Source organism: Salvelinus alpinus, chromosome 2 (assembly GCF_045679555.1).
Source record: "Salvelinus alpinus chromosome 2, SLU_Salpinus.1, whole genome shotgun sequence".
Taxonomy (NCBI): domain Eukaryota; kingdom Metazoa; phylum Chordata; class Actinopteri; order Salmoniformes; family Salmonidae; genus Salvelinus; species Salvelinus alpinus.
In genome coordinates, this window is record NC_092087.1 from 17,268,973 (window position 1) to 17,282,899 (window position 13,927).

At 46.3% G+C, this 13,927-nt stretch overlaps 1 protein-coding gene across 4 annotated transcripts in view; it reads right to left on the reverse strand.

Moving 5' to 3' along the window:
- The window catches only part of LOC139555020 (voltage-dependent calcium channel subunit alpha-2/delta-2-like), a 304,976-nt gene that overhangs the window by 267,959 nt on the left and 23,090 nt on the right, over positions 1 to 13,927 (reverse strand). The window lies entirely within an intron of this gene.

A 13,927-nucleotide genomic window follows, 5' to 3' on the forward strand; every position in this document is an offset into this window, starting at 1 on the left:
AATGGAGCTCAGTGTTTCCCCAGGGCTTCATAATGCAGCTCAGTGTTTCCCCTGGGCTTCATACTGCAGCTCAGTGTTCCCCTGGGCTTCATACTGCAGCTCAGTGTTTCCCCTGGGCTTCATACTGCAGCTCAGTGTTTTCCCTGGGCTTCATAATGCAGCTCAGTGTTTCCCCAGGGCTTCATAATGCAGCTCAGTGTTTCCCCAGGGCTTCATAATGGAGCTCAGTGTTTCCCCTGGGCTTCATACTGCAGCTCAGTGTTTCCCCTGGGCTTCATAATGCAGTTCAGTGTTTCCCCAGGGCTTCATAATGCAGCTCAGTGTTTCCCCAGGGCTTCATAATGCAGTTCAGTGTTTCCCCTGGGCTTCATACTGCAGCTCAGTGTTTCCCCTGGGCTTCATACTGCAGCTCAGTGTTTCCCCTGGGCTTCATACTGCAGCTCAGTGTTTCCCCTGGGCTTCATAATGCAGCTCAGTGTTTCCCCTGGTCTTCATACTGCAGCTCAGTGTTTTCCCTGGGCTTCATAATGGAGCTCAGTGTTACCCCAGGGCTTCATACTGCAGCTCAGTGTTCCCCCTGGGCTTCATACTGCAGCTGCGTGTTTCCCCTGGGCTTCATACTTCAGCTCAGTGTTTCTTCCTCACAGACAAACTAGGAGGAGAGACTAGGATCAGCCCAGTCTGCCACTCCCAGGCTATATTCCATAACCATGGTTAAGAGACCAGGAGAGAGGGATGAGAGAGAAAAGAGAGGAAGAGGGAGGTAGAGAGGCCCAGTGCAGCGCTGTATGTGGTATATTATTGATACTGTGCCAGTGCATATGGGGTTAAGGAGCCGTCATGTGTATGAGGCTAAATGATTCTGTAACGGCTGTCGCTCTCCTCATCCTCGGATGAGGTGAGGAGAGAAGGATCTTCAGACCAAAACGCAGCTTCAGGGAAATAAGCCATCTTTATTATAAATACGACGGCAACAAGAAACAAAACAAAACACTTTCAAAACTACAAAACAAGAAAACGACGTAGACGACAAAACCTGAACATGAACTTACTTAACTGAAACGTAAAACTCACGGACAGGAAACAGACTACATCGAAATGAAACAAACCGAAACCAGTCCCGTGTGGCGCAACGACATACACAAACACAGGAGACAATCACCCACAAACAAACAGTGAGAATGCCCTACCTAAATATGACTCTTGATTAGAGGAAAACGCAAACCACCTGCCTCTAATCAAGAGCCATACCAGGCAAACCAAAACCAACATAGAAACGAATAACATAGACTGCCCACCCAAAACACATGCCCTGACCATAAACACATAAAAACAACATAAAACAGGTCAGGACTGTTACAGTACCCCCCCCTCAAGATGCGCACGCCGGGCGCACAAGCACAAAGTCCAGGGGAGGGTCCGGGTGGGCAGTTGACCACGGTGGTGGTTCCGGCTCAGGACGCTGTCCCCATACCACCATAGTCACTCCCCTCTTCTGTCTACCCCTTCTACTGACCACCCTAACACTACCTTCCCCTAAATAAACAGCTAGCACCGGGACAAGGGGCAGCACCGGGACAAGGGGTAGCACCGGGACAAGGGGCAGCACCAGAACAAGGGGCAGCACCAGGATAAGGACCAGCACCGGAATAAGGGGCAGCACCGGGACAAGGGGCAGCACCGGGACAAGGGGCAGCACCGGGACAAGGGGCAGCACCGGGACAAGGGGCAGCACCGGGACAATTGGCAGCACCGGGACAAGGGGCAACACCGGGACAAGGGGCAGATCCCGGCTGAAGGACTCTGGCAGGTCCTGTTTGGACGGCTCTGGCAGGTCCATGCAGGCTGACGGCTCTCGACGCTCATGGCAGACTGACGGCTCTCTACGCTCATGGCAGGCTGACGGCTCTCGACGCTCATGGCAGGCTGACGGCTCTCGACGCTCATGGCAGGCTGACGGCTCTCGACGCTCATGGCAGGCTGACGGCTCTCGACGCTCATGGCGCTCTGACGGCTCTGGCTGCTCATGGCTCACTGACGGCTCTGGCTGCTCATGGCTCACTGACGGCTCTGGCTGCTCATGGCTCACTGACGGCTCTGGCTGCTCATGGCTCACTGACGGCTCTGGCTGCTCATGGCTCACTGACGGCTCTGGCTGCTCATGGCTCGCTGGCGGCTCTGGCTGCTCATGGCTCGCTGGCGGCTCTGGCAGATCCTGTCTGGTTGGCGGCTCTGGCAGATCCTGTCTGGTTGGCGGCTCTGGCAGATCCTGTCTGGTTGGCGGCTCTGGCAGATCCTGTCTGGTTGGCGGCTCTGGCAGATCCTGTCTGGCGGGCGGCTTTAGCGGCTCCTGTCTGGCTGACGGCTCTAGCGGCTCCTGTCTGGCGGATGGCTCTGTAGGCTCATGGCAGACGGGCGGCTTTGCAGGCTCATGGCAGACGGGCGGCTTTGCAGGCTCCTGGCAGACGGATGGCTCAGATGGCGCTGGGGAGACGGATGGCTCAGATGGCGCTGGGGAGACGGATGGCTCAGATGGTGCTGGGGAGACGGATGGCTCAGATGGCGCTGGGGAGACGGATGGCTCAGATGGCGCTGGGGAGACGGATGGCTCTGGCCGGATACGGCGCACTGTAGACCTGGTGCGTGGTGCCGGAACTGGAGGCACCGGGCTAAGGATAAGCACCTTCCTACTAGTGCGGGGAGCAGGGACAGGGCACACTGTACTCTCAAAGCCCACTCTATAACTGATGCGAGGTACCGGCACTGGTGACACCGGGCTGAGGACAAGCACATCAGGATTAGTAGGGGGAGAAGAAACAGTGTGTACAGGGCTCTGGAGACGCACAGGAGGCTTAGTGCGTGGTGCCGGAACTGGAGGCACCGAACTGGATACACGCACTACAGAGAGAGTGCATGGAGGAGGAACAGGGCTCTGGAAATGCACTGGTAGCCTAGTGCGTAATGTAGGCACTGTAGGTACTAGGCTGGGGCGGGGAGGTGGCGCCGGAAATACCGGACCGTGCAGGCGTACTGGCTCTCTTGAGCATTGAGCCTGCCCAACCTTACCTGGTTGAATGCTCCCGGTCGCCCGCCCAGTACGAGGAGGTGGAATAACCCGCACCGGGCTGTGTAGGCGAACCGGGGAAACCATGCGTAAGGCAGGTGCCATGTATGCCGGCCCGAGGAGACGCACTGGAGACCAGACGCGTTGAGCCGGCCTCATGACACCTGGCTCAATGCCCAATCTAGCCCTACCAGTGCGGGGAGGTGGAATAACCCGCACTGGGCTATGCACACGTACAGGAGACACCGTGCGCTCTACTGCGTAACACGGTGTCTGCCCGTACTCCCGCTCTCCACGGTTAGCCTGGGAAGTGGGCGCAGGTCTCCTACCTGCCCTTGGCCCACTACCCTTTAGCCCCCCCCCCAAGAAATTTTTGGGAGTTACTCACGGGCTTTTCGGGCTTCCGTGCAAGACGTGTCCCCTCATAATTCCGGTTTCGAGCTTGATTCTCCGGCTTCCATCCACGTCTCCTAGCTGCCTCCTTAAACCACCGCTCCTGGGCTGTGGCTGCCTCACTCTTCTCACGAGAGCAGCGATATTCTCCAGTTTGCGCCCAGGGTCCTCTACCAGACAGGATCTCCTCCCAAGTCCAGAAATCCTTGTTGCTCCGTCGAGCATTCCCATACCGCTTGGTCACATTTTGTTGGTGGGTGATTCTGTAACGGCTGTCGCTCTCCTCATCCTCGGATGAGGTGAGGAGAGAAGGATCTTCAGACCAAAACGCAGCTTCAGGGAAATAAGCCATCTTTATTATAAATACGACGGCAACAAGAAACAAAACAAAACACTTTCAAAACTACAAAACAAGAAAACGACGTAGACGACAAAACCTGAACATGAACTTACTTAACTGAAACGTAAAACTCACGGACAGGAAACAGACTACATCGAAATGAAACAAACCGAAACCAGTCCCGTGTGGCGCAACGACATACACAAACACAGGAGACAATCACCCACAAACAAACAGTGAGAATGCCCTACCTAAATATGACTCTTGATTAGAGGAAAACGCAAACCACCTGCCTCTAATCAAGAGCCATACCAGGCAAACCAAAACCAACATAGAAACGAATAACATAGACTGCCCACCCAAAACACATGCCCTGACCATAAACACATAAAAACAACATAAAACAGGTCAGGACTGTTACAGATTCATGCTGATTAGGCCCTTCTTATTGAAATGAATTAAGAGCCCAACATATGTTACAGTGCTTTGCAGTTTAAGAATCTCTCTAGAAAAGGGGGTGAACAAATGGCCATAACTGTGTGTGTGTGTGTGCCTGCGTGCGTGCGTGTGTGTTTGTGTTTTCTGAACAACTCTAGAGTTACTGTAGCCCAGCCCATGGTGATAGTGTGTGGGTGTAATCCTACGGTATGATTCTCAAAACAGGTCTGACTAAGCCTGAGGATATGAAAAGAATGCCAGTGTCCACCACAGCACAGTAGCCTCTCTCAGAACAGAACAGATCACAGCAATGAGGATTATAATGAGGAAGAGAGAAACAGAAGAGCATCCTTCCTCCCTCATTAGAGGCTCTCTCTCTCTCTCCATTATTTCGTTCTATCTATTCTCTCCCTTTCTATTCTCTCTCTCTATTATCTCTCTCTCGCTCTCAAATCATGCATCTCTAATGATGTCTCTATAAATATGCCCACATTCTCCAAATATCTGTTCTTCCTGTCAAATCATCCATCCATACCCTCACACAAATCCCCTCCTATTCTAAAAACACCTACCCTCTCTCTCATTCATCAGTCTACCCCTGATTTTTAAACCTTCAATATCGACCCTACTTCTCTCTCTCACCAAGCACATCCTCTCTGCCCTTTCTCTCTTTCACTAAATACCCACAATCGCTCTGCTTGAAAATCTCAACCAAGAGGCACAGAATAGATCACATTAAATTCAACTTCCTCCCTTCACTCTCTCAGCGTAAGACAAACCAAAAATATTTGCAGACTCTTTACTGTGATTTTTTTTAAACTCTGAGAATAAACTAATCATTGAGAGGAAGGGGGCGTGAAGGGAGGCAATCTTGTTACCAGCCGGCATAGCCCTGGGAAGATTTCTATCAGACACACGTATAGAGAGAGGCATCCATTTAGAAAATGGCTTTTCTAGGCACGCTGGGCCATTTAGCACACCCTGTGACAACTCCTGTTTTGGGCTGTGATAAATATTTTTTCACACCAACTATCGCGCATGCACACAGTCCTTAGACTAACACATACACACTAAGTACCTTGCTCAAGAGCACATCGACAGACTTTTCACCTAGTCGGCTCGGGGGATTCGAACCTGCAACCTTTCGGTTACTGGCCCAACACTATTAACTGTTAGGGTACCTGCCGCCAGTATTCACTGAAACAGATGAGACTAACTAGTCTAGACTAATAGTTACCATTCCCACAACATACACTCAATCTCATTCCTTCTGACAGCACAAACACAAACTAATACACATGCTGTATTTGCTTATGCAAATTCACACATATTGCTATTCAATGAATATTGACACAAACTAGGAACATCAAAGCCTGTATTTCAGTGAGTAAATAGCAACAGACCAAATTGTATTTCTCTGTAAGACAATGCAAATAATCTTTGTATCAAGCTACGTCAGAGCAACCAACACATCCCCATGCCAACCAACAACAACCATCATCGCTCCGCCCACCCAAACACCTAAACCATTTAGCCACCACCACTAGCACTGACAGAGGAACAGAAACAGAAACAAGAGGCCAGATGTGTGTCGTCTCTAGAGTTCATAAACAGGAGGCCAAATGTGTGTCGTCTCTAGAGTTCATAAACAGGAGGCCAGATGTGTGTCGTCCCTAGAGTTCATAAACAAGAGGCCAAATGTGTGTCGACTCTAGAGTTCATAAACAAGAGGCCAGATGTGTGTTGTCTCTAGAGTTCATAAACAGGAGGCCAGATGTGTGTTGTCTCTAGAGTTCATAAACAGGAGGCCAAATGTGTGTCGTCTCTAGAGTTCATAAACAGGAGGCCAGATGTGTGTCGTCTCTAGAGTACAGAAACAGGAGGCCAGATGTGTGTCGTCTCTAGAGTTCATAAACAGGAGGTCAAATGTGTGTCGTCTCTAGAGTTCAGAAACAGAAACAAGAGGACAGATGTGTGTCGTCTCTACAGAATCAGAAACAGCAGGCCAGATGTGTGTTGTCTCTAGAGTACAGAAACAGGAGGCCAGATGTGTGTCGTCTCTACAGAATCAGAAACAGCAGGCCAGATGTGTGTTGTCTCTAGAATACAGAAACAGAAACAGGAGGCCAGATGTGTGTTGTCTCTAGAGTACAGAAACAGGAGGCCAGATGTGTGTCGTCTCTAGAGTACAGAAACAGGAGGCCAGATGTGTGTTGTCTCTAGAGTACAGAAACAGGAGGCCAGATGTGTGTCGTTTCTACAGAATCAGAAACAGCAGGCCAGATGTGTGTTGTCTCTAGAATACAGAAACAGAAACAGGAGGCCAGATGTGTGTCGTCTCTACAGAATCAGAAACAGCAGGCCAGATGTGTGTCGTCTCTAGAGTACAGAAACAGGAGGCCAGATGTGTGTCGTCTCTAGAGTACAGAAACAGGAGGCCAGATGTGTGTTGTCTCTAGAATACAGAAACAGAAAAGGGAGGCCAGATGTGTGTCGTCTCTAGAGTACAGAAACAGGACGCCAGATGTGTGTCGTCTCTAGAGTACAGAAACAGGAGGCCAGATGTGTGTCGTCTCTAGAGTACAGAAACAGGAGGCCAGATGTGTGTCGTCTCTAGAGTACAGAAACAGGAGGCCAGATGTGTGTCGTCTCTAGAGTTCATAAACAGGAGGCCAGATGTGTGTCGTCTCTAGAGTACAGAAACAGGAGGCCAGATGTGTGTCGTCTCTAGAGTACAGAAACAGGAGGCCAGATGTGTGTCGTCTCTAGAGTACAGAAACAGGAGGCCAGATGTGTGTCGTCTCTAGAGTACAGAAACAGGAGGCCAGATGTGTGTCGTCTCTAGAGTACAGAAACAGCAGGCCAGATGTGTGTCGTCTCTAGAGAATCAGAAACAGCAGGCCAGATGTGTGTCGTCTCTAGAATACAGAAACAGGAGGCCAGATGTGTGCCGTCTCTAGAGTACAGAAACAGAAACAGGAGGCCAGATGTGTGTCGTCTCTAGAATACAGAAACAGAAACAAGAGGACAGATGTGTGTCGTCTCTAGAATACAGAAACAGAAACAGGAGGCCAGATGTGTGTCGTCTCTAGAGAATCAGAAACAGCAGGCCAGATGTGTGTCGTCTCTAGAATACAGAAACAGGAACAGGAGGCCAGATGTGTGCCGTCTCTAGAGTACAGAAACAGAAACAGGAGGCCAGATGTGTGTCGTCTCTACAGAATCAGAAACAGGAGGCCAGATGTGTGTCGTCTCTAGAATACAGAATCAGAAACAGGAGGCCAGATGTGTGTCGTCTCTACAGAATCAGAAACAGCAGGCCAGATGTGTGTCGTCTCTAGAATACAGAAACAGAAACAGGAGGCCAGATGTGTGCCGTCTCTAGAGTACAGAAACAGAAACAGGAGGCCAGATGTGTGTCATCTCTACAGAATCAGAAACAGGAGGCCAGATGTGTGTCGTCTCTAGAATACAGAAACAGGAGGCCAGATGTGTGTCGTCTCTACAGAATCAGAAACAGCAGGCCAGATGTGTGTTGTCTCTAGAGTACAGAAACAGGAGGCCAGATGTGTGTCGTCTCTAGAGTTCATAAACAGGAGGCCAGATGTGTGTCGTCTCTAGAGTTCATAAACAGGAGGCCAGATGTGTGTCGTCTCTAGAGTTCAGAAACAGGAGGCCAGATGTGTGTTGTCTCTAGAGTACAGAAACAGGAGGCCAGATGTGTGTCGTCTCTAGAGTTCATAAACAGGAGGCCAGATGTGTGTCGTCTCTAAAGTTCAGTACATACTGTAGATACTGTAGACACACGGCTGGTGTTGATTCCATTTGGACTAGAAGCAATACAACAGTAGACCTAGCTTCAGAGAGAGAGAGAGAGAGAGAAAGAGAGAGAGAGAGAGAATAGAGAACAGAAGAAAAAAAGAGAGAATAGAGAAGAGAGAGAATAGAACATAAAAATAAAAAGAGACAATAGAGCGAGAGAGAGAGAGAGAGAGAGAGAGAGAGAGAGAGAGAGAGAGAATAGAAAATAATAAAAAAACGAGAGAATAGAGTGAGAGAGAATAGGGAGAGAGAGCATCTAATGAGGATGCTCCTTTTGTTTCTCTCTTCCTCATTATTATCCTCATTGCTGTGATCTGATCTGTTCTGTTCTGAGAGGCTGATGTGAGAGAGATAGAGATAGAGAGAGAGCAAGAGAGCGACAGAGAGAGAGAGAATACAAAATACAACATCAAAAGAGAGAATAGAGAGAGAGAGGAGAAAGAGAGAGAGAAAGAGAGAATAGAAAATAAAAATAAAAAGAGAGAATAGAGAGAAAGAGAATAGAGAGAGAGAGCATCTAATGAGGATGCTATTTTCTGTTTGCCTCTTTCTCATTATTATCCTCATTGCGGTGATCTGATCTGTTCTGTTCTGAGAGGCTGCTGTGAGATAGAGAAATATATAGAGAGAGAGCAAGAGAGTGACAGAGAGAAAGAGAGAAAGAAAAAGAGAGAGAAAAAGAGAGAGAAAAAGAGAGAGAGAGAAAAAGAGAGAGAGAGAGAGAGAGAGAGAGAGAGAGAGAGAGAGAGAGAGAGAGAGAGAGAGAGAGAGAGAGAGAGAGAGAGAGAGAGAGAGAGAGAGAGAGAGGCTTCGAGGGGACTCCTATTGTAGGTACACCTATAGCTCATCTCTTGGCAGTAGTACCGTAGACTACTTTATCATTAAGAAATGCTATAGATGGAAGGAATGTAGTGTGGAAACCTACCAAAAAACTATTAGGCAACAACAAATTCAATCCCTTTTAGACAACTTCCTGGACAAAACGTTCCACTGTAATAGTGAAGGTGTAAAGTTGGAAGTAGAAAATCTAAATAGTATATTTGACCTCTCAGCTTCCCCATCAAATCTAAAAATTTCAAACAGAAAACCGAAGAAAATGAACAATGATGACAAATGGTTTGATGAAGAATGCAAAAACCTAAGAAAGAAATTGAGAAACCTGTCCAACCAAAAACATAGAGACCCAGAAAACCTGAGTCTACGCCTTCACTATGGTGAATCACTAAAACAATACAGAAATACATTACGGAAAAAGAAGGTACAGTACGTCAGAAATCAACTCAATGTAATTGAAGAATCCATAGACTCTAGCCACTTCTGGGGAAATTGGAAAACACTAAACAAACAACAACATGAATAATTACAGTGTGTCTATCCAAAATGGAGATGTATGAGTAAACTCCAATCTTTTTGGATCTATAACAAAGAACAAACAGCAAAAACATATACATGATCAAATACAAATATTTGAATCGACTATTAAAGACGACCAGAACCAACTGGATTATCCAATGACCTTGAATGAACTACAGGACAAAATAAAAACCATCCAACACAAAAAGGCCTGTGGTGTTGATGGTATCCTCAATGAAATGATCAAATATACAGACAACAAATTACAATTGACAATACTTAAACTCTTTAACATCATCCTTAGCTCTGGCATCTTCCCCAATAGTTGGAACCAAGAACTGATCACCCCAATCCACAAATATGGAGACAAATTTGACCCCAATAACTACCGTGGGGTATGCGTCAACAGCAACCCTGGGAAAACCCTCTACATTACCATAAATAGCAGACTCGTAAATTTTCTCAGTGAAAACAATGTACTGAGCAAATGTCAAATTGGCTTTTAACCAAATTATCGTACGACAGACCAAGTATTCACTCTGCACACCCTAATTGACAAACAAACAAACCAAAACAAAGGCAATATCTTCTCATGCTTTGTTGATTTAAAAAAATCCTTTGACTCAATTTGGCATGAGGGTCTGCTATACAAATGGATAGAAAGTGGTGTTGGGGGGAAAAACATACATTATAAAATCCATGTACACAAACAACAAGTGCGTGGTTAAAATAGGCAAAAAACACACATATTTCTTCCCACAGTGCCGTGGGGTGAGACAGGGATGCAGCTTAAGCCTCACCCTCTTCAACATATATATCAACAAATTGGCGAGGGCACTAGAACGTGTGATGGATGAATCAGAATTAGTTGGGTAACATAGATAATTAAGATGTTTTATTTGCATAATATGCTTATGTGAGATACTTGTCATTAGAATGTATCCCTTTGGACTATAGTGTTGGCAGTTGCACTTTTCCCTCTCTAGGGCTCAGTCACTTGGGGCCCAGAGAGGGGAGAGGTCAGGCTTGTCTTTCACATGTCCCTGGTGCTATGCAGAATATCAGAAAGGGAAGAGGACAGAATGGAACATTGTCTTCATATGTGAATGTGTCTTTACCTATTCTTAAACCATGTGAAGGGATGGCATGATTAATGGGGAACCAATTACTTGTCTCCACAATGTCTGTGCGCCAGTCACTCCCTCCTTTTCCCATTGGGGGGAGGTATATGGCAGTGTCTGGAAACATTGTATGTCCTCTCTGATCTTACACTTATCCTGGGATAGTGTATGACCTAGAGGCTCACTCCCCTCAGTGAGCTTGTCCAGGAGTGGGGTCAAGAGTGGGTTTACTTGAGATGGGAGTATCTAGAGTTGACAATTGATATATGCCATTGGATGAGTTGGTGTTTTTGTACTATGAAGTACCAGGACCAATAGGGACCAAACTGAACGATAATTTATAGCGAATGCTATCTGGCTATGGGATACTCCTCTCTCAAGTAAAAGTCTTTCTTTGTGAACAGTTCCTAATATCTGTGGTTTTTCAAGTCAACTAGGGGGGTGGATCTTTGCTATAAAAGATCTCAGTAGCCATTATGTTGACACTCAATGGTTCATTAGAAATAGTGAATTGTTGAAAGTCAAATGCTATTGCAAAGCTCTTATTATTAAAGATGTAGTTTAAGTATAACTCTGACTGGTGTGTGAAGTGTGTCTCTCTCCTCATTTGGCAATACAGAAATGAACCACCACAAACGTCTGCAGCAAACGTCTCACCCTACTAGAACCTGAAGTGAAATGTCTACTATTTGCTGATTATCTGGTGCTTCTGTCACCAACCAAGGAGTGTGTACAGCTGCACCTAGATCTTCAGCACAGATTCTGCCAGACCTGTGCCCTGACAGTAAATCTCAGTAAGACCAAAATTATGGTGTTCCAAAAAAGGTCCAGTCGCCAGGAACACAAATACAAATTCCATCTAGACACCGTTGCCCTAGAGCACACAAAAAACGATACATACCTTGGCCTAAACATCAGCGCCACAGGTAACTTTCACAAAGCTGTGAACGATCTGAGAGGCAAGACAAGAAGGGCCTTCTATGCCATCAAAAGGAACATAAAATTTGACTTACCAATTAGGATCTGGCTAAAAATACTTGAATCAGTCATAGAGCCCATTGCCCTTTATGGTTGTGAGGTCTGGGGTCCGCTCACCAACAGTGAGGTTTTTTTTTACAGTCTAAACAGACACCTAGGTGTTTGTAGTTGTCCACATATTCCAAGCCAGAACCGTCCGGTTTGACACACTGAACTCTATCAGAGAAGTAGTTGGTGAACCAGGCGAGGCAATCATTTGAGAAACCAAGGCTGTTGAGTCTGCCGATAAGAATGTTGTGATTGACAGAGTCGAAAGCCTTGGCCAGGTCGATGAAGACGGCTGCACAGTAATGTCTCTTATCGATGGTGGTTATGATATCGTTTAGGACCTTGAGCGTGGCTGAGGTGCACCCATGACCAGCCCTGAAACCAGATTGCATAGCGGAGAAGGTACAGTGGGATTCGGAATGGTCGGTAATCTGTTTGTTAACTTGACTTTCGAAGACCTTAGAAAGGCAGGGCGGGATGAATATAGGTCTGTAACAGTTTGGGTCTAGAGTGTCTCCCCCTTTGAAGAGAGGGATGACCGTGGCAGCTTTCCAATTTTTGGGAATCTCAGACGATACGAAAGAGAAGTTGAACAGGCTAGTAATAGGGGTCGCAACAGTTTCAGCAGATCATTTTAGAAAGAGAGGGTCCAGATTGTCTAGCCCAGCTGATTTGTAGGGATCCAGATTTTGCAGCTTTTTCAGAACATCAGCTGCCTGGATTTGGGTGAAGGAGAAGCGGGGGCGCTTGGGCAAGTTGCTGCAGGGGGTGCAATACTGTTGGTCGGGGTAGGTGTAGCCAGGTGGAAAGCATGGCCAGCCGTAGAAAGATGCTTATTGAAATTATCGATTATCGTAGATTTATCGGTGGTGACAGTGTTTGTTAAACTTCTTATGGATCAAATCCCGGAACGATTTGACAACATCCGGTGAAATGGCAGAGCGCCAAATTAAAATGTAATTATTAGAAATATTTAACTTTCATACAATCACAAGTGCAATACACCAAAATAAAGCTTAACTTCTTGTTAATCCAGCCACCATGTCAAATTTCAAAAAGGCTTTACAGCGAACTCAAACCATGCTATTATCTGAGGACAGCACCCCATCAAACAAACACATGACAATCATATTTCAACCCGCCAGGCGCAACACAAAACTCAGAAATAACTATATAATTCATGCCTTACCTTTGAAGATCTTCTTCTGTTGGCACTCCAATATGGCCCATAAACATCACAAATGGTCCTTTTGTTCAATTAATTCCATCGTTATATCCCCAAAATGTCAATTTATTTGGCGCGTTTGATTCAGAAAAACACCGGTTCCAAATCGCCCAACATGACTACAAATTATCTAATAAATTACCTGCAATCTTGGTCCAAACATTTCAAACAACTTTCCTAATCCAACTTTAGATATTTTAAAATGTAAATAATCGATCAAATTTAAGACGGGATGAACTGTGTTCAATAGCGCCCCAAACAAAAGAGTCCACTTGGCTCGACTCCCAGAAAGGAAAGGGCTACTTCTTCATTACTCAAAGGAAAAACATGCGCCCCAAACAAAAGAGTCCACTTGGCTCGACTCCCAGAAAGGAAAGGGCTACTTCTTCATTACTCAAAGGAAAAACATCAACCAATTTCTAAAGACTGTTAACACCTAGTGGAATCCATAGGAACTGCAATCATATTTCTATTAAAACGGGCTTGCCATAGAAAAATAATGGAAAACAGATTGACCTCAAAAAAATTATTCCCTGGATGGATTGTGCTCGGGGTTTCTTCTGCCAAATCAGTTCTGTTATACTCACAGACATTATTCAAACAGTTTTAGAAACTTCGGGGTGTTTTCTATCCAAATCTACTAATAATATGCATATCCTAGCTTCTGGGCCTGAGTAGCAGGCCGTTTACTTTGGGCACGCTTTTCATCCGGACGTGAAAATACTGCCCCCTATCCCAGAGAGGCTAGACTCAGTGCAGTGGGCAGCTGGGAAGAGGTGCTCTTATTCTCCATGGACTTTACAGTGTCCCAAAATGTTTTGGAATTCGTGCTACAGGATGCAAATTTCTGTTTGAAAAAGCTAGCTTTAGATTTCCTAACTGACGATGTGTATATTGGTTTCTGACTTTCCTGAAAAGTTGCATATCGTGGGGGCTATTCGATGGTCAAGGGCAGTCAAGTCTGGGGTTAACCAAGGGCTATATCTGTTCTTAGTTCTACATTTTGAATGGAGCATGCTTTTTTAAGATGGTGAGGAAAGAACTTTTAAAGAATAACCAGGAATCCTCTACTGACGGGATGAGGTCAATATCCTTCCAGGATACCCGAGCTAGGTCGATTAGAAAGGCCTGCTCGCTGAAGTGTT